The sequence below is a fragment of the Cyprinus carpio genome, chromosome B3, assembly GCF_018340385.1.
Source record: "Cyprinus carpio isolate SPL01 chromosome B3, ASM1834038v1, whole genome shotgun sequence".
Classification (NCBI taxonomy): Eukaryota; Metazoa; Chordata; class Actinopteri; order Cypriniformes; family Cyprinidae; genus Cyprinus; species Cyprinus carpio.
In genome coordinates this window covers 7,391,133-7,418,713 of record NC_056599.1, presented here as the reverse complement: position 1 = coordinate 7,418,713, position 27,581 = coordinate 7,391,133, and the positions used below count along the sequence as shown (strand labels likewise).

The 27,581-nt window shown below is 39.5% G+C and overlaps 1 pseudogene; it reads right to left on the bottom strand.

Moving 5' to 3' along the window:
* LOC122136708 lies at positions 1–27,132 on the bottom strand (annotated as a pseudogene).
* Positions 27,133–27,581: the final 449 nt, after the last annotated feature.

The window sequence follows — 27,581 nt, the reverse complement described above, 5'->3', positions numbered from 1 at the left end:
AATTATCAGAATGTGAGTTTTTCAATATCATGTAGCTCTACTAGTAAGTTTAGTCAAGCTAATAAGCTCAGTAGCTTCTGCAGCATGAACACAAACATGTAGTCCTCCATTAGGGTCGAGAAGTGGGGTGATGACATCATTGTTTCACAAAATATACGGATTGGCTGTACATGAAAATACAAAGGTGTCATTTTCAGATTTATCCACTCTGGGACCCGGTTTAAAAAAAATAGTGATTTCACTCTCCCAAAACACCGGATCCATCTGGACGAAACACATATACCATATAAAATATTTACATATACAGCTAAACGTGTCTCCGTGTGTATGGGGCTTTACTGTGATTGTTTTTGTATGACTGTGTATAACAACTGACTGAATGAAACGATTCCCACGTACAGTGCAGTGATACGGTTTTCTCCAGTGTGAATCCTCTCATGTGTTTTCAAATTTTGATGAATCACTGCATCCCTTTTCACAGTGTGCACACTTACAAGGTTACTCTCCAGTGTGGATCCTCTCATGTGTTTTCAGACTTGGCAACTGATTAAATTTCTGGTTACAGTGTGAACACTTATAAGGTTTGTCTCCAGTGTGAATCATCTTATGTGTTTTCAGACTTGATGAATCACTGAATCTCTTTTCACAGTGTGCACACTTATAAGGTTACTCTCCAGTGTGGATCCTCTCATGTGTTTTCAGACTTGTTGAATGACTGAATCTCTTGTCACAGTGTGAACACTTATAAGGTTTCTCTCCAGTATGAATCCTCTCATGTGTTTTCAGTTTGATGAATTCCTGAATCTTTGTCACAGTGTGAACAATTATAAGGTTTCTCTCCAGTGTGGATCCTCTCATGTATTTTCAGACTTGGCAACTGATTAAATCTCTGGTCACAGTGTGAACACTTATAAGGTTTCTCTCCAGTGTGGATCATCTTATGTTTTTTCAGAGTTGATGAATCACTGAATCTCTTTTCACAGTGTGCACACTTATAAGGTTTCTCTCCAGTGTGGATCATCTTATTTTTTTCAGAGTTGATGAATCACGAATCTCTTTTCACAGTGTGAACACTTATAAGGTTTCGCTCCAGTGTGGATCCTCTCATGTGTTTTCAGACTTGGCAACTGATTAAATTTCTGGTTACAGTGTGAACACTTATAAGGTTTGTCTCCAGTGTGAATCATCTTATGTGTTTACAGACTTGATGAATCACTGAATCTCTTTTCACAGTGTGCACACTTATAAGGTTTCTCTCCAGTGTGGATCCTCTCGTGTTTTTTTAGGATTTGCCGAATCAATGAATCTCTTGTCACAGTGTGAACACTTGTAAGGATTCTCTTTAGTGTGGATCATCTTGTGTTTTTTTCAGATTTGATGAAACACTGAATCTCTTGTCACAGTGTGAACACTTGTAAGGTTTCTCTCCAGTGTGAATCCTCTCATGTGTTTTCAGATTTGCTGATTCATTGAATCTCTTGTCACAGTGTGAACACTTATAAAGTTTCTCTCCAGTGTGGATCTTCTGGTGCCGTTTTTTAAAACTGCTCACTACTAAAAGTCTTTTCACACTCAAAGCACATGTACTCTCTCACAGCAGTATGTTTCTGATGTACTTTCAAACTTTGTAGATGCAAAAAACTCTTACCACACAAATGACATGGATGTAGCTTCTCCTTTGCATGAACTCTCAAGTGTTTCTTCAGAAGTGAAACCCGTAAAAACATTTTACCGCATTGATCACATGCGTGCCGCTTCTCTTCAGTGTGGATTTTCATGTGTATCTTCAGGTTTGCTGATTGTTTGAAACACTTCCCGCACTGATCGCAAGAGAATGGTTTCTCTTCAGTATGAATGCTCATGTGACGCTCAAAACCTGTTTTGTGTGTGAATCCCTTTCCACACTGAGTGCAGGTGAAAGATTTCTTTACTCTTTTTTTCTTTAAATCTTTCTGTTTGGTTTGAGTGCAACTCAAAGGTGTTTCCTCCAGTTTTTAAATGATTTTTTCTCCTCAACTTCATTTGATTCTGTATTCTCCTCTTTTTCTTCAATTAACTCTGAAATAAAAGTAAAAATTATTTACTTTTTGGTAACTTGTTAAAAACTGAGAAAAGTGAACATAAAAAAGTGACGCCATTCAATGTTTAACATCTGTAAATACACAATTAATTTTCTTCGCTTCAGATTGAATGGGCACAACTCGATAAACATAAAATTAACATGATGTTATTTTTTCAGTGCCCTCTACACATTTTGAAGCATCATTGTTCTTTGGAGTCAATTTGCCCCCGGGGTCTTTGTTCAGTTCAGTTCAGTTCAATTTATTTATATAGCACATTTAAAAACAACCATGGTTGACAAAAGTGCTTAACCAATGTCCGGAAAATAAAAATAAAAAGTCACAAACAAATAAGACAAATACAGTAAAAACATCATTATGTCTCAGCTCAGCTCAGTGTAGCAGACTTCAAGTGGGTAATCTCCGGACACCACAGAAACACAACGACATCACGATTGGGATGATGGATTTATTCCTTAAACAGAGTAGTGTGAGGCAACATTAGTATATACAGACATCAGAAGGCCTACTCTCTCATTCCTCTGCTTCTCCATTCACATACACCGTGCATCTGAGCGCGAAGCTTAAAGGAGAAGTGTCATAGTGTCTCTTGTGTGTCCCACTAAAGCCCCACCTACAACAATTAATAGGAACTCTCAATCGGAACCAATGTAAATAGAACTTAAATAAAAATGCATTTAATACAAGTTTTGCTGAAGTTAACTAATTTACAGAACAAATTCCTTAGATATAAAAAAAAAATCAAATTAAAACATATGTCCTAGTCAACTGGCTACATCAGCTCGAAATAAAAGCCAAGGAATACAGGTGTGTCTTAAGTATGACTTAAAATTCCAACAATCTGGCGCAGTTCTTATGTGTACAGGTAAACTACTCCACAAATTAGGTGCCACCACTGAAAAAGCTCCGGTCACCTTTATTTTTTTAACCTAGGTCTTGGTACATTGAGGAGCACCTGATTGGATGAACTCAGTGCTTTAACAGGAGCGTGGACATGTAAAAGCTCTGATAAATATACAGGCACCAACCCATTTAGTATCTTAAAAAAACACAACAATAAAATCTTGAAATCAATCCTGAAGCGGACAGGCAGCCAGTGTAGTGAAGCTAGGACAGGGTTAATGTGCTCATACTTTTTAGTCCCCTGTTAAAAAGCCTAACTGTAAGCGTTGGAGAGATGACTGATCCAAACCAACATATAAAGAGTTACAGTAGTCTAGTCTAGATGTTATAAAATCATGAATTACACTTTTAAACTCCTTACGTGGCAGGTAGGGCTTGACTTTAGCCAACAGGCTCAGTTGAAAGAAACTGGCTTTTACAACAGAATTAATCTGTTTGTCAAATTTAAAAAGCACTGTCAAAAATCACACCGAGATTCTTGGTAAATGGGCGAACATAAAAACCTAAATTACCAAGTGCATCTACACAAGCACTTAAATCCCCAGGACGACCAAACACAACAATCTCAGACTTTTATTAAGAGTTTGCTGATTTTACATCCGAGTAAGTGCTGGCTGCAGATAAAGTTTTAATAGTTGGTGATTTTAATATCCATGTTGATAATGAAAAAGATGCATTGGAATCAGCATTTATAGAACTCGTATCGGGGTTAGACAACACCGTCTCAGGACCTACTCATTGTCGAAATCATACTCTAGATTTAATACTGACACATGGAATTGATGTTGATAGTGTTGAAATTATGCAGCCAAGTGATGATATCTCAGATCATTATTTAGATTTGTGCAAACTTCATATAGCTAAAACTGTAAATTCTACTTCTTGTTACAAGTATGGTAGAACCATCACTTCTACCACAAAAGACTGCTTTGTAAGTAATCTTCCTGGATGTATCCCAATTCCTTAGCATATCCAAAACCTCAGAACAACTTGATATAACAGAAACTATGGACTCTCTCTTTTCTAGCATTTTAAATACAGTTGCTCCTTTACGCTTAAGGAAGGTTAAGGGCAAACAGTCTGACACCGTGGTGTAATGAGCACACTCACACACTAAAGAGAGCAGCCCGGAAAATTGAGCGCAGCTGGAGGAAAACACAAACTAGGGGTATTTCGTATTGCTTGGCGGGAAAGTAACCCTATCCTACAGAAAATCATTAAAAACTGCTAGTTCTGATTAGTTTTCATCTCTTTTTAGAAGAAAACAACATATACCCCCAGGTATTTATTTAATACAGTGGCTAAATTAATGAAAAATAAAGAATCAACAAGTGTTGACATTTCCCCAACATCACAACAGTAATGACTTTATGAACTACTTTACTTCTAAAATTTATACTATTAGAGATAAAATTGCAACCATTCAGCCGTCAGATACAGTATCTCTCATCAGACAGTGCACTATAGATCCCTTGAGGAACAGTTCCACTCATTCTCTACTATAGGAGAGGAAGAATTGTATAAACTTGTTAAGTCATCTAAACCAACAACATGTATATGGAGATATCATCAGGAAACACGGTGTTAGCTTTCACTGTTATGCTGATACTCAGCTCTATATTTCTTCGCGCGCCCGGCGAAACATACCAATTTGAAAAACTGAATGGAATGCATAGTCGATATAAAAAACTGGATGACGAGTAATTTCTTACCTGCTAAATTCTGAAAAAAAAAAACAGAGGTGTTAATTATAGGGCCACTAAAAGCTCTGCATTTAATAACCTAGAACGCTGTCTAAGACTTGATGGCTGGCTCTGTCAATTCTTCGTCATCAGTTAGGAAACTTATAGCAATCTTTCCTTAGAAAGCCACATTCTAGCACTTGTAAAACTGCATTTTTTCCACCTCAAAAATATATCTAAATTACGGCCTATGCTCTCAATGTCAAATGCAGAAATGTTAATCCATGCGTTTATGACCTCAAGGTTAGATTATTGTAATGCTTTATTGGGTGGTTGTTCTGGACACTTGGTAAACAAACACCAATTAGTCCAAAATGCAGCAGCTAGAGTTCTTACTAGAACTAGGAAGTATGACCATATAGCCCTGTTCTGTCAATATTGACTCTCTATCAAACATCGTATAGATTTTAAAATCTTGCTTATTACTTATAAAGCCCTGAATGGTTTAGCACCTCAGTATTTGAACAAGCTCCTTGTTACATTATAATCCTCCAAGTCCGCTGCGTTCTCAAAACTCAGGCATTTGATAATACCTAGAATATCAAAATCAACTACGGGCGGCAGATCCTTCTCCTAGTGTCTAAACTCTGGAATAACCTACCTAACATTGTTCGGGAGGCAGACACACCCTTGCAGTTTAAATCTAGATTAAAGACCCATCTCTTTAACCTGGCTTACACATAGCACACTAATATTCTTCTAATATCCAAATCCGTTAAAGGATTTTTAGGCTGCATTTAATTAGGTAAACCGGAAGCAGGAACACTTCCCATAACAACCCGATGTACTTGCTACATCATTAGAAGAATAGCATCTACGCTAATATTAGTCTGTTTCTCTCTCTTATTCCGGAGGTCACCGTAGCCACCAGATCCAGTCTGTCCTGCCTGAAAGACAGCGGAGACCAGGACAACTAGAGCCCCAGATACAGATCCCCATGGTGGATCAGCACCTAGAAAGGACCTCTACATGCCTGAAAGACAGCGGAGACCAGGACAACTAGAGCCCCAGATACAGATCCCCTGTAAAGATTTTGTCTCAGACGACCACCGGGACAAGACCACAGGAAACAGATGATTCTTCTGCACAATCTGACTTTGCTGCAACCTGAAATTGAACTGCTGGTTTCGTTTGGTCAGAGGAGAACTGGACCCCCGACTGAGCCTGGTTTCTCCCAAGGTTTTTTTTCTCCATTCTGTCACCGATGGAGTTTTGGTTCCTTGCCGCTGACGCCTCTCTCTCGCTAAGTTGGCAGGGTTTCCCACACATTGATTTATTTGTGGCGGGGGCCGCCACAATATCAAAACTGACCGCCACAAATAGATTTTCCAAAAGGCTTTAACTTCATTGAATAAACATGAGCACTCCACACGTTTCAAAATCAAAAACCAATGCGGTGTTTTTTTATATCACTGTATTTCAGAAGGAAACCGACTGTATTTAGAAAAATTTCGATTTCATTTTCATTTCATTTTGCATGTATGCTTGATAAGGCATGCGTTTGTGAGCTCAGCGCTGCCGTCACCCGGGAGAAGAATCCTGTATCTCTCCCCGCTCTTAAAGCGCCTCCTGCTGGCAGAAAATGAATTTGCAATATATATGTATATATGGGGGCGGGGGAGTGCCGCCACAAATAGAGTGTAAGGCTGTGGGAAACACTGGTTGGGGTCGCTTCATTTACAGCGATATCGTTGACTTGATTGCAAATGATTACGCAGATACTATTTAAACTGAACTGAGATGATGACAGCACTGAATTCAATGATGTAACCTGCCTTTAACTGTCATTTTGCATTATTGACACACTGTTTGCTTCCTAATTAATGTTGTTCAGTTGCTTTGACTCAATCTTTTTGTTTAAAGCGCTATATAAATAAAGGTGACTTGACTTGACTATTTTCATTAAGACAAAGAAAGTTCTGATCCAGGCCATATTTTTTAATCTCTTAGCAATTAAGTAATGACAGAAAATGAAGCTTTGTCATTTGTTTTGACAGGCAATATAAATTTGTACATCATCTGCATAACAGTGGATGGTGATATTTGTGCTTTCTAAAAACATATACCCCAAGGGCAGATATATAAAAGAAAATAACATAGGGCCCAAATATGACCCTTGGGGGGCCGCCACAACAAAAAAAGGGGCTACAGCAGATGACGAAAATTCACCAAGATGGAACAGAAAAACTTCTGTCTGTCAAATATGATTGAAAACCATTTAAGGGCTATGCCTTAAATGCCGACATACTGTTCAAGTCTAGATAAAAGAAATAGGGTGGTTGACGACCGTAGATCCAAGGCCGCAGTCAAATCCAAAAGGATAAAACCAGCAGCCGAGTTACCAGAGTCCACAGTTAAAAGTAAGTCATTAGACAACTCTTAAAAGAGCAGTTTTCTGTACTGTGACGGGGCTTAAAACCAGAATGAAAAATTGTTCATAATACTAATTCATCAAGAAATAATTGAAGTTGATTAAAAAACAACTCTCTCCAAGACTTTTGATAAAAAGGGAGTTTAGATATGAGGTCTAAAATTAGACAAAATGGAAGGATCCACGTTATTCTTTTTTTAGTAGTGGTTTGCAACAACGGCATGTTTAAAAACAGCTGGTACACACTTTGAACTGAGATATGTATTGACAAAAGATACAATGCTTGGCCCAACAGTGTCAAAGACATCTTTAGCCAAGCGTGCAGGGAATACTGTCAAGAGGGCAGTTTGCAGGACTAGCTGTTTTAACTATGTCAGAAAGACAGGAAGAATGTAACCGGCTCAAACTGCTGAAACAGACAGCTAGGTAAAAGGAAGAGTCAGGGGAGTACTGATAACCGTGATGGGTGGAAAACTGAGACACGGCAATTTTTGTCCACAAAATATTTCAGAAAGTGTTAACATTTTTTTAAGATGGCACAATACAATCTGAATCACGTGGGTTAACAAGAGAGTTAAATACATTTGAGCTGTATAAAACAGTAATATAAAAATTTTTACTAGGGCTGTGACGGTGGAACGATTTTTATCACTGACGAATAGAATCGTGTATCGACGCGATAGCAGGATGTCTCGCGGAGTCGATAGTCAAGATGATATTAGGCCTCATTCTCCTATTAAGGTATTAAATTATAATAATAGAGAACTATTATTAATTTTATTACGCGGCCTATTATAAGTTCGCTATCAAAACTGCCCTGCTATTTCACTTCTGCACTTGCATTTCACACACACACATACACACAGCACGCAAAAGAGGATTAGAGCCTGTAGTCGGTGAATAAGCTTGTAAAGCTTTGACTCGGATAACTTGTTAAATCCATTAAATGAAAGAGATAGAAAATGAGGAGTTGGTGTCCCACCACATTTAATGGCTGGTCCACGGCAACGCGACGCTCTTCTCATACATGAGAGATTAACTCTTTCTTGGCATTACAAATAAAGTAAATACAAAATAATAAGGCGGCAGAGCGAACTTATCACCCATAGTGGTTCCACGTCATCCCACACATAGTGTGGCGTATAAGTTAAGTGATCAGTCTCTTAAAGGGCACACCGCGCAATAATGTGATGCATGCCAAAATACATAGTTTTGGCTGTTACAAAGTCTCCATCCACAAACAGGAGCGTACATAGTCTGCAGATATAAGGTATGTCATTGCACTTTCTAACAATTATCTGAACGCCACAAAAAAAAAAAAAAAAAAACAAAAAAAAATATATAGTCAATATTTTAAACGAGGCCTTACTGAGTGGTTAATGCCACCGTGTATTTTAGAATGCCATCTTCAGTCCTTTTTTCTGTTGGTGGTGCGTCGGCTCGTCATGCATGCGCTTGGCGGGCCGGACGCTGTATGACGGATGCCTCAGTTTCAATTCAACTTTACTCCAAATATATGAACTTACCTGTTTTTAATACTTTATATTTAACGTGGTCATTTATGTCCAAATATTAGTGTTAAAACTGTTTGGACGCTTTAAATGAAAGCTACTATTGATGTCGCCATTGAACTGATTTTACAGAACATTTAGACTGATAATTTCATGCGCAGATGTGGCAAATTTGTCACAGGACAACCGATATGACGCATTGTGGTCCGACTATAATGAAATAAGGTGTTTTAAATGACAGTATTTTGGTATATTTAACGTTAGTTTATCAGAATTTAAATTATTTTTTTTTGCGGGGGGGGGGGGATTATTGATCCCTATCTCTCTCTCGCGCACCTTGCGGTTTAAAACACCATTAGTTCGCTATACTATACAATAATCTCTCGTGCTCCTCCCATGAACGAAATATCGTGTATCGTCGATCTCACGGGCTGACGATAATGACGATTTGAAAATTTACCATATCGCCCAACACTTCATAGCCTAATAAATTTTATATTTAGTATTTTATATACATCGGGCCATATATATATATATAATATATCATATGGCCCTATGAAATCATTTATTTTTCCCAATTTCCGGGTAGTTTTTTTCCAATTCCGTTGTTTACATTTTAATTTTCGGGATTGCATTTTTTTCTGTTTTTTAATTTTTCTCACATATGTTTTAATGGTTAAATTAAAATTGTATTAATCAAAAGCAGTCACTAATTAACATCCTAAAACCTTAGAACATTTTTCCACATAAAATTAGCTAAACGTTTAAAAAAAATACGTTTAGGGGCACTATGAAATGTTGTTATTTGTTTCCTTCACCATAATATGTTTAATTGTTACCTAATTCTGTGTTTGTAGCAGGTCTAGTTATTTAATGCATAAACCAACTACAGTTATATTCAATTTTTTTCTTAAAATAGCTTAGTAAACGGTTTGGTTTTTTTTGCCGGGGAAATTCTGTTGTTTTATTGACCCTGTTCGGTTTTATCAAATGAAGGCATAAAACATTCATATTTATTTTATTTTTAATTACATATTGAAAATTACAACTTATTTTTTTGGTAAACAAAGGGCTTTACTATTACATTAAAACATGGAAGAAAGTTGTGTATTATTCCTGAAAAAAAATTTTGTTTCATTTATAGTAGTAGTAGGCTATGTACATTCTGCTGAACACTAGTAATGACATTCGGGCAAAAATACTTGTCCCCTTTAAACTAACCCAATTTTCTTTTGACGGTTGCCATGAAGATTACCTTTACGTGCTATGTGATAGAAACGCTATTTGTTACTCAAATCAACGGTCCAAATGCTCATGAATGACTCTCAGTGCAGTTCTGGGATTTGTTTTGTTTTGTTTCCCCCCATGTGTTTTTCATCCTCATTTTAGGCAGAATGCAGACGCTGCAAATCCACCAGCCGCGTTATGCGCATTTCTGTGTGTGTAATAAACAAGTCACTCTTTCCTTCTCTGCAACATTTATTAACACAGACATTGCAGAATTCACTATTGTAAAGTAGACTTTTCTCCGTTTTAATATTTCGAAATATTAGTCCATATATCGTGATTTGATGTAAGTGCATGACCTACTTTTGATTAATTAATCCCAATTTGACATTGAATTAATTCGTAAATTCCTTCGCCTTGGTTTATTACTGGCATGCCCGATTCTGTCCACCTTTTCTCAAATCCGGAAATCATAGACCCTACTCTCCTCAAATATTCGTGATCAAACACTGTCTAAAAATCTGTGATTAATTTTTTTAGCCCTCATATCTCTTCTCCTCTTACCCGGAGATAACCATCTCTCACCCACAAGGTGGGTGCAGACCTCAAGATGGCTGTGTTAACAGCAATTATTACACAGGTGTGCCTCAAGGCTGGCCACACTAAAAACCCACCATCTAATACCACGTTTCCAATTTCCCCAAAAAAAAAGCCTCCATTCCACCGCTGGAAACTTTTAACCAACCCAGAACTAGTTACCATATTTTGTGCTTTTACTCTTGCGGTGGTTTTTCTTCCCACCCGCAGGGCCCAGGATCTACATAAAGTTCCCGTGTAAAAAAAAGAACATGCACCCTCCGAACGTCACTGCTCTGGCAAGGTATCACTTTTTTCAAGTTCTGGAACGTTTCCGGCGCGGGACTTGTCGCGCTTAAACATGCGGGTTCGGTTCATGCAGTATTGTGATTCAAACACCACCATTATTCTCGGATCATTTTCAAAATATTACCTTTTGTGTCAATTAATGCTATTGTTTTTTTTAAGTAATTTCACGGCGAGACATGTAGGTGTTTACACAAAACTAAAATCTGCAGTTTACTTATACAAGAGACAGCACCCTGATTTAAAAAATGTGTTCCTTTCGTCTGTTTCGCGGAGATGGCTCAGCCTCGCAACCGCAGATCAGCGAAACCGAGCTCCAGCGCATCCACGTAATCCGGCACGTGAGCAGTCCTCAACTCCCGACTAGTCCCGCCATCACTGCCCACCTTTGCCTGAATGCTGAACTCTGGTAGTAGCTCTTTAAACTAGTGTAAAGCACAAACGATCAATTCGTTGTGGTTAAATCTACACAGTTACCATCTTCCCTGGTCTGTATTCCAATTTATTATCTATAATGGTTCCTAATTGAAAAGAAACGAAGCCAACTGATATAAATAGTACTGTGGATACTGCGGTACTATATACAACCAGTTCCCCACGTGTTACTACTCGCTACCACAGCTCACATGTTCTGCATCTATTACTGTACTTTTAAAATGAAAACCTAACCACGGACGACAGGTGTTTCTTGACCTAATCCCTATTCGCTTTTTATTTGTGAATAGACTCATGTCCCAAATTGTGCAGTTAGCCCACGGTCAGAGCCCATGCCACTCGTAATGGGTTATCACAAGTACACGGCCGGATTTTTTTGGCATACTTACCCGCACTGATTATTTTGCGTCCGTTCGCAGGTGACATCACGACGCCAAGAGTAAGTCTCCCGAACCAACCACTAACACCCAAAGTCCCACCCAAACTATCGGTCCTACCAAGGATACAATCACGCGTAAATTTGCGTTAAACTTCCCTTTATGGACGACATCCAAGTCGTCAACCTACTTCCGGTCAACCATACCTTTTGCCCTTAACTCACCTCTCTCCTTCACCCGAGATAACCTACTGTTAGACCTCTATATCAGACGCGCGTTGAAACGCATGAAACACTTAGGACGGGCTGGGGCCGCAAACTAGGTCCTGAGGGAAACAGTTCTCGATCATATATATACTACACATTTCTACATTTAGCATCATATTTAGGGCAGACGCTTTTCACATTCCAAAAGCACTCCCTACAAAGAGACACAATTGGAATCAAATGCAAAACAACAAAGTCAGCAATGATATCATAAGGTGCTATATCCAACGTCTCGTTTTCAGCTTGAAACAAACTACACGTAGCAAGGGCCGTTTTTAAATCGATCAATACATATAAAGAAAAACAAGCATAGAATCAGCAAAAACGCACAATAGAGCAAGCTAGTCGTTTAAGATTAGCCATCTTACTCCTTGCGTCATGACTCATATTACTAAACATGAATGTTGAGTCTGATACAGCTTCCATTGCACTGGAAGTATGGGCGGGTGAGTCTTAAACCGATACTCAGTAAAAACCCCACAAAAACCTCTGAACACACAAAGTGGAATCGCAACCTACACCATCCAATACAGAGCAAAACGCAGTAAGATGACGCATTTAGGTAACGATTTACCAATATAAGATTTTACACAGAACATGTTGGCTTTCAATGTCACTATTGTTATGAGTGACGTTTCTAAGTTCAGCAATAGTCAGGATTAAATCGTGTCCCCAGGGGACTATGTAAATGAGATTGAACCTTTCATACACGAGCGAACCCCATTACGTCTGGGCTGGAAAACATCGGAAGAGGAGCCAGCTTGATCGATAAATTACTTTTTCCGCAAGATTCCCGTTGGCAAGGACGCAAAAACAACATTGTCTCCTCACTTCCCCTTCAGACAAGAGACCCATCTTAGCATTCTGCGGTTCTTTGTTCGTCTTTTAAAATTTAATGCGCTGTCGATTTATTTTATTGTGCAGACGTGATAGCGGAATCTAAACAACTTACTTCCTCCAGCTGCAGTCAACTTCGTTGGTGAAACCAATTCCCACCCAAGCGCTCCTTTGGATGGACGTGTGGTTACGTAACGAGCAGATAGGCCTGTCCATCATTGATTTTAAAGCCAGCCCTGGCAATTGATTGGCCCTTCGGCCTTCTGGGAGTCCGAGCATAATTTACTCCTCAAGGGATCGAGTCCAGACCGACTGTCCCGTTCAAAAAAACGATGTTGTGGGCGGGGTATTTCGGGCTGGCACCCAGGCCTAAGTTTTTAGAGGTACTTTTTTTTATAATTGTATAATAAATGAAAAGAAAATAGATAGATAATACAAAAAGATTAGAAAGTAGTTAGATTGTTTTTTTTTTTAATTTTAGAATTAGAATAGTGAGTGCAAAAGTTAGAGGGTCAAATATATATGATAGATATGTGTTTAAAAAAAAAGAAAGCCGGATTCTACCTGAAGCTGGGCTGAAGGATACAGTTACAGGCTGCCTCGGATTAAAGTTGGGAAGTTTTCCATGGGTCAAACCAGAGTGACCTGTTAGATTTTTTTTAAAAGGGTCCCGTTAAAGTGTGGGCTTGCGCTGTGTCAATTTCTGTTAGATGGGCAGCACAATGCCAAGCAAGCAACCGTTCACTTGCAAGGAATCAAGCTTCTAAGACGGGCACATAAAGTCCTGACAGTAAATGAAATTTAGTGTACGGGGTGCCAGAGCCAGTGCGTTGGTTTGTATGCAACCAGTCAAAGCCCTTTAATTGAATGCAAGCAGCTATTGGTAGCCAGTTGCAAATTGATAAACAGAGGTGGAACGTGTTCTTTTTGGCTCATTAAAAATTATTTCTTGCTGCCTGCTTTTCGGTATTAATTGTAAAGGTTTGATAGAACTGCTGGAAGACCTGCCAAGACATCGTGTGCAATAGTCTAGCCTGGACAGAACACGAAGCTTGAACAGGAGTGCCAAAAGAAAGGTGCCTGATCTTCTCATGTTGACTATAGCAAATCTGCAGGGGAACCGGACAGATTTAGCAATGGGTCTGAGAAATTAGCTGATCATAAATCATAACTCCAAGGTTTCTGGCTGGTTTTTGAAGAAAGGTATGGGTTGAGTGCCTAACTTGCGTGAAATGGTGATGAACGATGGGTTTGCTGGAACCACAAGCAGTTCTGTCTTGGCAAGGTTGAGTTGAAGGTGATGGTCCTTCATTCAGCAAGAAATGTCTGTTAGACAAGCTGAGATGCGAGCAGCTACAGATGGATTATCAGGATGGAATGGGAGGTAGAGCTGAGTGTCATCAGCATAGCTATGGTATGAAAAGCCATGTTTCTGAATGAGAGAACCTAATGATGCCATGTAGACAGAGAAGAGAAGTGGTCCAAGAACTGAGCCCTGAGGCACCCCAGTAGTTACATGTTGCGACTTGGACACCTCACCTCTCCAAGATACTTTGAAGGACCTATCTGATAGGTAAGACTCAAACCACTGGAGTCGCGGTTCCTGAGATGCCCTTTGTCAGTAGGGTTGACAGGCGGATCTGGCGGTTAACCGGGTTCAAACGCAGCAGATAGATCAAGCAAGTAAGTATTGTTAAGATGGATTCAGCTCTGGCCAGTCTTAGGGACCTTCACACAACTGAGAGCAAGGGCAGTATCAGTGAATGCCACTTCTGAAGCCAGATGGTTGGTTGTCAAGGAGGTTGTTTCTGTGTGAGGAAAGGTTAGAGAATGCGTTGAATACAGCTCGTTCAAGGTTTTTGCCCAATGACAGGAAAAGAAGGGAAACTGGTCTTGTAGTTCTCTAAAGAGATGGGTGAGGGGGGTTTTTAAAGTCGTGGAGTTATACGCGCTGTTCTAAATGATGGGGTGAAGAAAACATCAGTGTGGAGGATATGCTAATGATGTGAGTGAGTTCAGGTGACAACTACAGAGGAAAAATGCTTGAAGGAGAGAGAGGAATAGGATCAAGCGGACAAGTAGTGGATGAATTAGACAGGAGAGTTGAAGACTTCGCCTCAGAGAGTGAAGAGAAGGATGTGAATGAGTGTATGTTTGCTGGTAAGATGTGCTTGATGGATTGTGGTGTGGAAAATTGTGCACTGATGTTTTTAATTTTATTAATGAAAACGGCAAAGTCGTCAGCTATTAGAGATGAAGCAGGAGGGGGAGGAGGAGGACAAAGGAGCGAGGAAAATGTTTTTAAAAAGCATCTGGCGAGAGTTAGGCAATTGTTAATTTTGTTATGGTAGTATGTCCTTTTAGCAGTGGAGACATTAGCAGAAAAGGAAGAGAGAGGAGTGACTGATACACATTAAGGTCAGTAGTATTTTGGATTTGCACCACACCCTTTCAGCAGCTCTAAGCTTAGAGCGATGTTCGCAAAGAACATCAGATAACCAAGGGGCTGGTCTGGAAGACAAGGGGCAAACAGTGTCTAAACAAGATGTAAGAGTGGAGCAGAAAGTATCAGTAGCACTGTTAGCATCAAAAGATGCTAATAGTTTAGGGGGAGGAAGCGAAGATGAAACCATTGCAGATATCCGGGATGGTGAGAGTGGCGTAGGTTACATCGAAAGATGACATGTGAAGGGGTAAGTGACGTGTCAGGAACCATGTTGAGGTTAAGAATGAGGAGGATGTGATCTGAGGTGTGCAGTGGAGTAACCAGAACATGATCAGTGGAGCAGTGTTGTGTGTAAATAAGGTCCGTTGGTTGCCTGATTTGTGAGTAGCAGTAGTTGACACTCGGTTGAGATCAAAAGAGGCAAGCAGAGTGTGGAAGTCAGCAGATAGAGGTTTATCTAGGTGGATGTTGAAATCTCCAAGCATGACTAGGGGGAGTACCATCCTCAGGAAAGGTTAGGAGAGCAGCACATCTAATTCATCCAAAAAGTTACCTTGTGGTCCTGGGGGTCGATAGACAACTACAAAATGTATTTTAAGAGGGTAGGTAACAGTAACTGAATGAAATTCAAAGGAGCTGTTGATACCCAAAGATGGTAAAGTTAAATTTCCAATCATTAGAGATGAGCAGACCAGTACCTCCACCTCTTCCAGTCAAGCGGGGGAGTGGGAAAATAAGAAAGTATTGGAGAGTGCAGCAGGTGTAGCAGTGTCCACTGGTTTGATCCAGGTCTCTGTCAGGGCCATGAGATTAAGCTTTGAATGACTTATAATAGAAGTAATGAAATCGGCTTTGTTTACAGCAGACTGGCAATTCCAGACACCAAAAAGAAAGTAATGTATTAGCAGACATAGGCAAAGTGTGCAGGTTGTTAGGATTGCGAGTGGTAGTGATAGTAGGGATCTGGAAACACATAGTAATAATTGGTTATAAAAACTGAAATAGAAGTGAAACAAGTAAAAGTAAAAGTAAAAAGTAAAAAAAGGATTAATCAAAACAATACTTATATCCCTTGCCGTGTCCCTGCCAGGTGGAGTCATACCGCTAGGAGTCAATGGTTTTTACACTCTCTTTGGTCTTCTTACGACCGAGGGAGGGCTTAAACGGAGGGCTGCAGCTGGTTTACTAACCTTTTTTGTATACCCGTCAGACAAAGCGAGAATTGAATTCAAGCTGAACACCACGTTACTGTTTATCACAACAAAAGGTCCTAAGCAAGAAGCGCACGACACTGACAAGCTATGCAATAGAGCAGGAGACCAAACGCAGCACCGTCTCAATACAGTAAACAAACAAGCGTTTCCTATGCAACGAAAACTGCAGCTAAACACTAATGAAACAAGAAATAAATACACTTACGATCTGCTTTAACTTGCGCTGATTTAAATGCTTCTCTCAAAGGGTATTTCTTTACACTGTCTTTTACTAGCAGCTTGAACACACTTTACTATGTGTTTATCCCTACTACAAAGGTCACCTAAGCATCAACACTGTAGGCAAGCGAATCTAAAAACCTGCACACTCGATAAGATGTCTGAGACCAATCTCTCAAGGGTATATATATATATTTGCTATATATAATCATATATAATATATATAGTATATATATATATATATATATATAGCATTATAAATTAAGTCTGTGTGGGTGTGTATATGTGAGTGTAGTGGTGGGGCCGAGAAGCTGTGGGAATGGATGCCGAGGCGGTGGAGTGATTTGGAAATGAGCGACACCTGCTCCACTCACGGTCGCTGAGTCCACGGAGGAAATCGGAAGGATACAAAGAGGAGGCGATGACAGTGAAGGATTGAGAGAGGACCAGGCCTGGGTTTTATTTTGTGCTTTGGTTCTTGTTTGTGCCACAGGCACCAGAGGTCCGTGAGGGGCTGTCCAGCTGTTTTGTGTTTATTTGTTATTAAAATTTTATTTAAATGTTAAGCGGTTCCCAGCCTCCTCATACCCGTAATTATGAAGTGTATGCATATATATCTATATATATATATATATATATATATATGTATATATATATAAGTAATAATGCACGGGGTGGTCCGATTTTTGAGGCAGATCAGCGATCACGAAAGCAAGCAGCATACCAATCTTTTTAAAAGTTTCTTTTAATCATTTTTTAACTTACCCAGTCTTTAGGGGCACATGATCTTCAGAAATCATTCGAATAGATTTGCTGCTCAGTATCCATTTCTGATTTAAACAGTATGCACGTATGACAGTCAGCAGAAGTGAGAATTTTTTTTATTTATAACATTTCAAATATGAATATTTTTTCTTGTGTGCTTAACTGTTTAGAAGCAGATCTCTTAGAAGTGGTGAGCATACTCACTTCTTTCTGGGACATTTCAAACTCCTGAAAACTGCAGTTGTAAAAGCCCCTCCTGAGAAAGAGCAATCTTGATAACAACATTTTGAGCAATTATATACCAATATCAAATCTTCCTTTTATTTGCAAAAATTATAGAAAAGGTCGTTTTTAATCAGCTGAACAAATACTTAAAACTCAAATGGATACCTGGACAATTTTCAATCTGCTTTCCGACTGCATCACAGCACAGAGACAAGCGCTCATTAAGATAATAAATGATATGCATAAATGTCTCTTGACTCTGGCAAAATATCAGTGCTTGGTATTGCTAGATTTCAGTGCTGCGTTTGACACTGTCGATCATAACATACTATATTGTTCATAGAGAGACTGGAAAACTGGGCGGGGCTTTCTGGGATGGTACTCCAAATGGTTCAGGTCATACTTAGAAGTTATTGCTGTGAGAGTCTATGGGAGAGCATAAGTCTAAGTGGGCGATCCTGGGATGACAAATGGTTCGGAGTTAGAACCACAAGTGGGCTCAATTCTTGCACGCTCTTGTTTAGCCTGTATATGCTCCCACTAAGTCAGATAATGAAGAGAAAGAGAACCAAACTGCCTATCACAGCTATGCTGATGATACCTGATTTACCTAGCCTTATCTCCAAATGACTACAGCCCCATTGACTCCCTCTGCCAATGTATTGATGAAATTAATAGTTGGATGTGCAGAACTTTCTTCAGTTAAACAAGGAAAAAACTGAAAGTTATTGCATTTGGAAACAAGATGAAGTTTTTCAAGATGAATGCAAAACCTTTACTCTAGGGGACAAACAACTAAAAAATCAAGTCATGTATCTTGGTGTGATTCTGGAGACAAACCTTAGTTTCAGTAGTCATGTCAAAGCAGGAACTAAATCAGCAAACTGTCATCTAAAAAACATTGCAAGAATTAGATGTTTTTGTTTCCAGTCAAGACTTAGAAACTTGTTCATGCCTTTATCACCAGCAGGGTGGACTACTGTACTGTAATGGTCTCCTCACCCGGCCTTTCCAAAAAGACCATTAGACAGCAGCAGCTCATCCAGAAACGCTGCTGCCAGGATTCTGACTAGAACCAGAAAATCTGAGGCATATAGCACACCAGTCCTCAAGGTCCTTACACTGGCTATCCAGTTACATTTAGGATTGATTTTAAAAGTACTTTTACTCGTTTATAAATCACTCAATGACCTAGGACCAAAATATATTGCAGATATGTTCACTGAATATAAACCTAACAGACCACTCAGATCATTAGGATCGAGTCAGTTAGAAATACCAAGGGTTCACACAAAACAAGGGGAGTCCGCCTTTAGTTACTATACCGTCCACAGTTGGAATCAGCTTCCAGAAGAGATCAGATGTGCTAAAACATTAGTCACATTTAAATCCTAGACTCAAAACTCATCTGTTTAGCTGTGCATTTGATGAATGAGCACTGTGCGATGTCGAATTGATTGCACTGTATTTTTGCATTATTCACTGTATTTTATGTAAAATCATTTTTTCTATCTTAACTGTTTAAATTCATTTTAAATAAGTCAATTTTTAAATCATTTCCAAAGTTTTAAAATTGCTTGTTTTATTTTGTTATTATTTTTCTTCATGAATATTTTACTTTCTTTTATGTAAAGCACTTTGAATTACCATTGTGTATGAAATGTGCTATATAAATAAACTTACCTTGCCTTGCCTTACAAAAGCACACATTTTAATATAACTCAGATTGGAATCATCTGAAATAAATTAGTCATATACACCTAGAGATGCTTTGAGAGTGAGTAAATCATGGTCCAATTTTCATTTTGGGTGAACTAACCCTTTAATATCTTTCTTGCAGGTGAACACAAAAGATGTTTTGAAGAATGTGGGTAACCAAACAGTAGCTGGTGCACAATTGATGAGTAGGAAAAAATACTACGAGGAAGTCCTGTTTTAACTGTGTGGTTGTACACATTATTCAAAATAACAATTATCATATCATAAACACCATAAGTATTGTTTTCTGTGAATAAGTGATCAGGATGATTTTCACATCATTTTTGTTTCATAAACTCCTAGTATACCACATTCAGTTCTCAAATGTAGTGTGAACAAATGTTCTGTATGTGTATCATGGCCTTTATTTCAGTGACTTAAAGATTTAGTTTTTCACTAACCATATATAAACATTGTTTTTTTTTTTTTCAAAAACACAAACATGTAGGCTACATCCATGCTGCTCAAATATTATTGTTGTCACAGACTGTGCCGTATTGCAGTGTAATCATACTTAAGTCATTAATGTTTTTTATTATTATATTATATTATATTATATTATATTATATATATATATATATATAGATAGATATATATATATATAAATATATATATATATATATCTATATATAGATACATACAGAGGCGGTTAGCATAAAGACAGAGCTAGGCACGTGCCTAGAGACGATTGGGCGGGATGGGGCCCAGACAGAGGATCAAAAAAAAGTAAAAAATAAAAATAAAATAAAATGTGACAAATGTCATATCTACAATTTATTTCAATATTTATTAATTAACTAAAATAGTGGCGATGTTCTCTATCTGAACCATAGGCTGTTACATTCTACGTCCACATAATGCCAGCCCATGACTGTATTTATATAGAAGCGGCAGCCAGTTGAAGTCCGAGGAGCCGTCAGCTGTTGGTCAGGAGTTCAGGCTGGCGGGACAACAAAGCTAGCGAGGCAGGGGTGTGGATATTTGATTAGCGTAACATTCAAGATGCTTTCGGTGTGCGGCATAGACCGTTAAAAAGAAAAAAAAACAATGAAGAGGAACAAAAGAAGAGGACAGGCGGGGGGCTTTACAGAAGGTTCTGTGGGCAGCCGTGACGCTGTGAACATGCCGAGTCAGCAAGAGCGACGGCGAGCAGGGGCGGAGACACGGCCGAAGGCCACGGTGGAGGTGGAACATATCGGCGGGAAATGCGGCGGAAGACACTGTGGGGGCCCTGGTCAAGTCATCGAACGACAAATGATTAGACGAACGGCAGCCAGCAAGAAGTGCGCCCTAATATCTTGCAGGAGGAGGCCTCTAGACCCAGAAAGGGGTATTAACAAGCTACCTATTGATCTGCAAAGTGGACCCAAAATTGATGACAGGAGCCGTGAGAATGAGTACTTGCAACTTAAACCATCCCTGTTCAAAACTTGGAGATGCTCACATCACAGAGGCAATATGGAGACATTAACCAAGGAACATTCTTTAGCAAAAAAGCTCAATGGAGAAAGGAAAACCTGGTCAAGGAAAAAATGGTTAGTGTACTCACCCATCCTACTGGCACTGTATTCTGTTACTGCTGCAAGCGTGTTCAGTGATAAGAGACAAATCAATTTGTCATGGGCTTTAATTGGTCCTGGAAAAAAAACACTGTGCTAATCGCCTGTCCTATTCTGGCATGTAACAACTCCAAAGTCCAATAGTCTAGTGTGTTTCTTGTTTGTGAGAACACCTGTTAGGATGGTAGTATATTCCCTAGTACACAAAGTTTGGCACAAGGTGGTGTTTTAAGATTAAAAACCGTTCTGACAAAACAGTTTATGACAATCACTTCCGAACTTCTGTATATTCAGAAACATTCCACGACAGTGAATTAGAAGTTCCTTATAGATATTTTGCCATTTTGTACAATATAATCAGGAATATTGCGAGACATATGATGGAAGTTTTCAGGGGGTTATATAAACCTTGTCAACCATTTATACCTGTAATAATTTAAGCCGCGTGTTTATGGTTGTGTTTGCGCCTTTAAACATGCTTTTCAAGTCCATTCAAATTTCCTCTATTTCTTCTTGAATGTCTGTTCCTCCACCCAACACATGCGTTAATTTGTCCTACAGCAGACTCCTGTAGAGGTCTAGGACAGATTTAACTTATAATATTTTGAAAAGTAGAGCCTTTCACGTCTAATTTCAATGGTATTTGTTCATCAATTAAATGAGAGCAGTGTTGGAGAAGGTACATATAATCTTAGACCTGGAACAAGACATAAAACTGGTTAAAGCGGTTAATATAACAAAAAAAAAAAATGGTTTGAGGGAATCTGGGTTGTATCACAACCAATTCTTGAATGTAAGAAAATTCTACATGTACAAGTCTTACTAGTCTGAATCCGTAGTTTTCCATAGTTTAAATCCCTCAATCCTTAATTTTATTATTATTTATTGTTAACAGTTCTCAACTGGTCTTGATGAATTGTGAAGGGGTCATGTTGCCTTCTGGTTTTAATTACAACATTATACATGGTATACGCTATGCATTTTGAAGAAAAACTAATTACACATTAGATACATGTTGTGAGGCGAGGCATTTAAATGGAAACCGAGCAAATAAGGATAAAACTTATGTCTCAGGTGTACATAGTTTACGAACACTATTGGTTATTTAATGGTAATACTGCCTTAAACAAGAACATACCAAGGGATGAAGGATAATTCTAATAGGCATTTAATAGAGCCGTGTCAGCTGAACGTATAAGTGTAATGAGCTATCAAAAAATAGTTGAAGACTGGTATGCCTTTTTAAATATGACAACACAACCAATTTGTAACCACAGACTAGGCTATGTTAAATGTGAAAAGCCATTTATTAGGTATCGACTTTGGTAAGTTTTCAGATTTTCAATTCATAAAAACGATCGATGGAGGGGGCCCATAAAAAATGCAAGCCGGCCTAGTGTGTATCGCCATTATTTAATACGGCTCTTGTTATATATATATGTATTCTATATACATATATTATATATAGATATATAATATAGATATATATATATATTAGAGGTAGTATTAAGATCTAATATTATACACAAACAAAATGTCAGGGCGATTGTCAAAACGTCTCCAGGGGTCCAAAACACTCAGAACCCCGGAGAGAATTAAAAAACTTTGCAAGACTAATGTAACCTTACCACAAAAAGACAGCTTAAAGATGAATGAAGAATAAACACAACCTCCTGTTCCGCAGTGTTTTATCTCCAGGGTTTCTGGTTCCTCGTGTGTTGTCGTCAGGTTCGGGTTCCTCGTTGTTTATTTCTGTCCCTCGTTTTGGATATCCGACGTGTATTATTCCTCGTTTGTTCCTCTCCAGGTTTCTGGTTTATCCGTGAGTAATAACATAGTTCTGTTTCCTCTGGGTTTTATTGGCTCCAGGTTTCTGGTTTCCTCGTTTTGTTAAATTCTCAGGGGTTTCTGGTTCCTCGTGTGTTGTAGTCTCCAGGGTTCTTGGTTCCTGGTTTTATTCTCCAGGTTCTGGTTCCTCGTGTTGTTCTTCTTGAAGGTTTATGGGTTCCTGGTGTTTATTCTCCAGGTTTCTGGTGCCTCGTGTATATCGAACGGTTTGGGTCCTAGTGTTGTATTCTCGTTTCTGGTTCCTCGTGGTTAATCACAGGTGTCTGGTTCCTAGTTATTCTCCAGGTCTGGTCACTCGTGTTCTCTCTTTAACAAAACTCCAGGCTTCACAGCAGAGATCTCAGTGCAGTGAACCTCTCCAGATAGTTCTGCTTGATTAACAACTTAGTCCGACCTGTGAGAACGAGGGAAAAACAGTTGCTTTACTGACCTGATTCAAAAAAACGTTATTTCTCTATTACAGACACATTTCTAACGTTGGTGTATTAAGCAGCATCACAAAAAAACAAACAAAAACAAAAAGAACCAACGTCCGAGAGCATGGTGAAACGAATTTCTTCTCTGAGGTTTAATGGTGTTTGTCAAATAAACGATGTGTTTGGCGCCACCCCTGCTGATGGAGAGTGGAAGCGGCGAGCGGGAGGGAAAATCAGCCGGTTGAAAATTTCCATGGTCTACAGTATACGGTGAGCTGACTTTATATTCTTTAAATAGCCGATCTGCACAAAATATAAATGATAAAAATTATAGACTCGGTGTATTTGATCAACAACAACAGTCTTCCGAGTGAGACTGAGCTAGAGAAAAATGCGAGCAGTCAATATTTCACTGGAAAAGAAGGGTCACTAACAGTACGGCCATCCCATAGAATAGTCCTACTTGCTTCAACATCCTCGGTTTACTCTATTTTTTTTTGGGAGGTGAAACAGCCGAGTTATGCCAATAAAACGTTTGCACTTTCACATGGTGTTTGGAACATAAATGTGTTGGTTTGACAGAGTGTGTGAAAGTCACAATGTTAAACCGCTTACCCCCTACAATGAATGCCCAAAATCCACCCCACTCTTCGAATCATTTTAATTTTAATTCATTCTGTTATATGTGGGATTATAAAAATTAAAATAACTACAATAATAATAATAATAATAACAACATCTTCAATTCACAGAATGTCGCCAACCATATATTAATACATACACAAAAAATTGAACAAAAACTGTGATGTTTATGGCCTCTGAACATTTATGGCACTATGGTAATGCACAGCCAAAGATGAAATAAAAACCAAGTAAATAAGTTTGGCCCAAGGTAGGATCTGAAATATTACTCAAATTTTACACTGCCCCCTTTGAGTGTTTCATCCATGCCCAAAATGTAGCTAAAACAACTCTGCACATAGAGTATAATAACACCCTCAAAAATCAGCCCTAAAATATGACACAGTTCATCTTTACTCATCAGTATCATCCCCTAACCTGAGTGGCACTAACAGTAAGAGTGATCATGAGGCCACATTCCTTTGGGGGGGGGGGACATGGAACCTTCTGATGTACAATGATCATCAGCGCAGAGTATAACAACACAACACCTCGGTTTATTTTAGGGCAATTTAGGAAACCTGTGAAGGAACCTGTTTTGGGACGCTGCCATGCCTGTTCACCACATAAATCAGTGTAAACAACAGTCTTGAGACATAAAGGAACACTATTTCACTCTCAACCATTTGGCCTGCTTTGCAACTGCAGTGGACTTTATACCTACACAACACACTTTCAAGGAACTATTTAGAATAGTCATCCAGGTCACTGTCTCATTATGGCTCCCCCTAGATTGGTAGTTTGCCCTTGTAAATTGTGTTGGTGACGGGGCAGGGGTATGGCAATCAGTGCTGGAGCGCTGATGTTCTGCCAGAGTTTTAGCTCCAAACCTTGTTTTTATGTTGAATAGACCAACAAAACAAACCACAAACAAAACAAAAATAAAAAAAAAAACTCACTCTAAAGAAATGGAATTGACTGTAGCCAGGATTTTGAAAATGAGTGAAACTGTACTTTATATTAACCCATACAAATACAACTATCAGCATGACACCTATAAACACTTTCATAAAGAGGGACAGAACATGTACCATTTTCGTTGAAAGATGTTTTCTTCTCGTTTTGTGGAATGGGAATTAGTCATACCCTCATTTATTGCATCATATAATTTTGTTAATACTATAGTGGCGTGGGTCAATTTTTCATCAGTTGGTGGAGTTATTTCATGGTCAATATAATAATACATAATACCATTATAGTTTTTATGATACCCAGGTGTTATGGTTGATGGTAAGGATCTGTTTAATTGAATCTGGTCTTTAGAGAGTTTGTGACGCACCAGGGCTGGCTATATCGATTAGATATGCACACACAGATTATCCTGGCCTTTCCCCCTTTTCCTCTCTACTTTAGGGTGAGTTTTATTGAGATGAAGTTTTGTTAAAGTGATGTGTGTGTTCTGACAATAGAGAGATGACAGGCATCATATCACGCTAAATGAAACATGCGCTCTATAACTAAATTTATCAAGAATTATGCTTAGCTGCGCATGATCAGTAGGAAAGGTAATAGTATACGTAGCAGCCAAAACACAATCAAAAAAAATTATAGTTTTAGTTTATGGGGAACAACGACTGACGCTAATGCAGTGTGTTACTAAAGCGGGCAAGCTTGACGCGGAACTAGAGTGACGAGTACATCCCATCCAAACTGTACAAATGCCAACTTACGCTGTATGCCATGAGTAATCTGCGTTGCAAGAGAAACTACCAATGTTAGCTTGCCCAACAACAGTGTAACTGCACACAAGGACAACATACACATCACTGCGTAATTCTGCTGTCACCTATAATAATATTAGAATGTGAGAGTAACCATGCGCATGAAACGTATACTCCTAAAATAAAAACAAGTGTTACCACGTTGTGCCACAGAAGGAACTCCATAAGAACTGATTTCACATTTGAGGGCAAGCGTGTAGATGGCTTGCAGAGCAACACCTGTCATAGTATAATTACAAAGACGTTCATCACAAAGTGTAAATACGTAACGCAAATACGGAGCCAGTAACGAAGAGACTGCGACAATATTATAGACAACTCGAGGGAAGCAAGCACATAGCCACAACAAGTATTGTGATAGATAAAACACAAAAAACAATTCGGAGTGATACCTCAACTGGCTAGTGCTGGAGCAGCACACAGCTATTACTACGGAAGCTTGGTAACGATAGAGTACAGCACACCACATAACTTATTACTTATAACGATGGACATATAAGGCACAAAAAGTGTGGCGACCAATATTATCAGACATCAGCGACAGAGTAGCAGTCGATTCGGACCTGATAGATCTGCAAAGGCAATCCAGTTGCATGCTGAAGATGAAAAGGGATCGTCTCTCCGTCACAATGGAGCGACCACCTAAGATAGATGTATACTTAGATATGCCACTGCTAAGCAGGGGACTGAACGTTGTTACAGTAATCTGGTATAGGCGACAGCACGAGCTAACAGTAGGCAATTATTTTTTTTTTAATTTGTGCTGACAGGTCTATTTGTAGTAGATCTTTGTCCTGACTTTAAATAGTGCTGTCCTGACTCTTTCCCATCACGTTTCCTGGACTACTACCTCGAGTGAACATGACCCTACAAGGCCACTGTGCTCTGGGCCAGCTGTGGGTCCACTCATCCATCACTTATGTGTTCCAGTTTGCAGCTGGTGCAGGGGTCCTTGTGCCACATTAGAGTGACTCTGAAGAGTTGGAGAGGTAGTGTCAGTGTCGATCAAAGTGAGAGGACCATTAAACTGCGTCAGCCATAACACCGGTATTTTTGGTATGTCTCCAGCGGACTTTTGAAGCGACTCAGGAGCTCAGCAACTTCACCATAACAAACCATGTGGTAAAGAAGGGGTCGAGCCGCCCCGATGAGGAGCAATTGGGGTTAGTTGGGGCGATCAGCTGGGTCAACATCAGCCACGTCGGTTGACACGTAAACCCTAGTGGTTTAGAATTATTTTTAAAATCCCACCCACCTCAATAAGTAAGCTACCCTCTGCAGGACCTCTATCGGGGACCAGTCTTGTGATTGGATTGGTGGCATACAGCGCAAGCTTTAATAGACCTCACCTCCATTTCCCAGACTCCTCCAAAGTGTGGTGCGCTTGGGGGGTAAACTGAACGTACTAACTCCCCTGGCGTTTAGCGATAATCTGGAGTAGTGGGGTGTTTAGGCCTGAAGGGCCATACGGAGCTCTGGGCTTACCCCTTAGTGCAATGAAGCGGCGGAGGAGAGCCCTAAAAGGAATCCGAGTCCATACGGACAGAACATCACAGCACTGCGCGCGTCGCGTAAAGGATTTAAATAGTATGCCCATAGCTCTCATGGCGAAGGCCATACCTTCACTGTGAAGGCCGAAGCAGCTCATGCCGTAGAGAGAAAACGGGGGGGGCTTCAGCAGCCGTAGTTACGGGAGTGTCTGCATCTGTGGGAGGTCTGCCATCTTGGGCACTACTGGAGAGGCTCTCCATCTCTGGCAGTCCGGACAGGAGTGCTGATGGCGCTTAACAGCTTCACGACCATGCAGAATCCAGTATTTTCGCAGCAGCTCTGCAAAAAGGTGCTCATCCTGGATGGTGGAGGCTCTTGTCCATATCCTGAATGAATGAGCTGGGTCACTTTATGCCGATGGTCCAGGACCACTGGGTGAATAGAACCTGGCTCTAACTGGTCGCTGGCGGGGAGATTTTCCTCCAACCCCTGATGAGTCTCACAGTCTTGTCGTACTCTGGGTGCTAGGGAGATCAGCCTACTGGTGGCAGCTACTGGCTTACCGGTACTCAAAAGACTGAGCTCCCTCAGCAAAGCTTGTCCTGC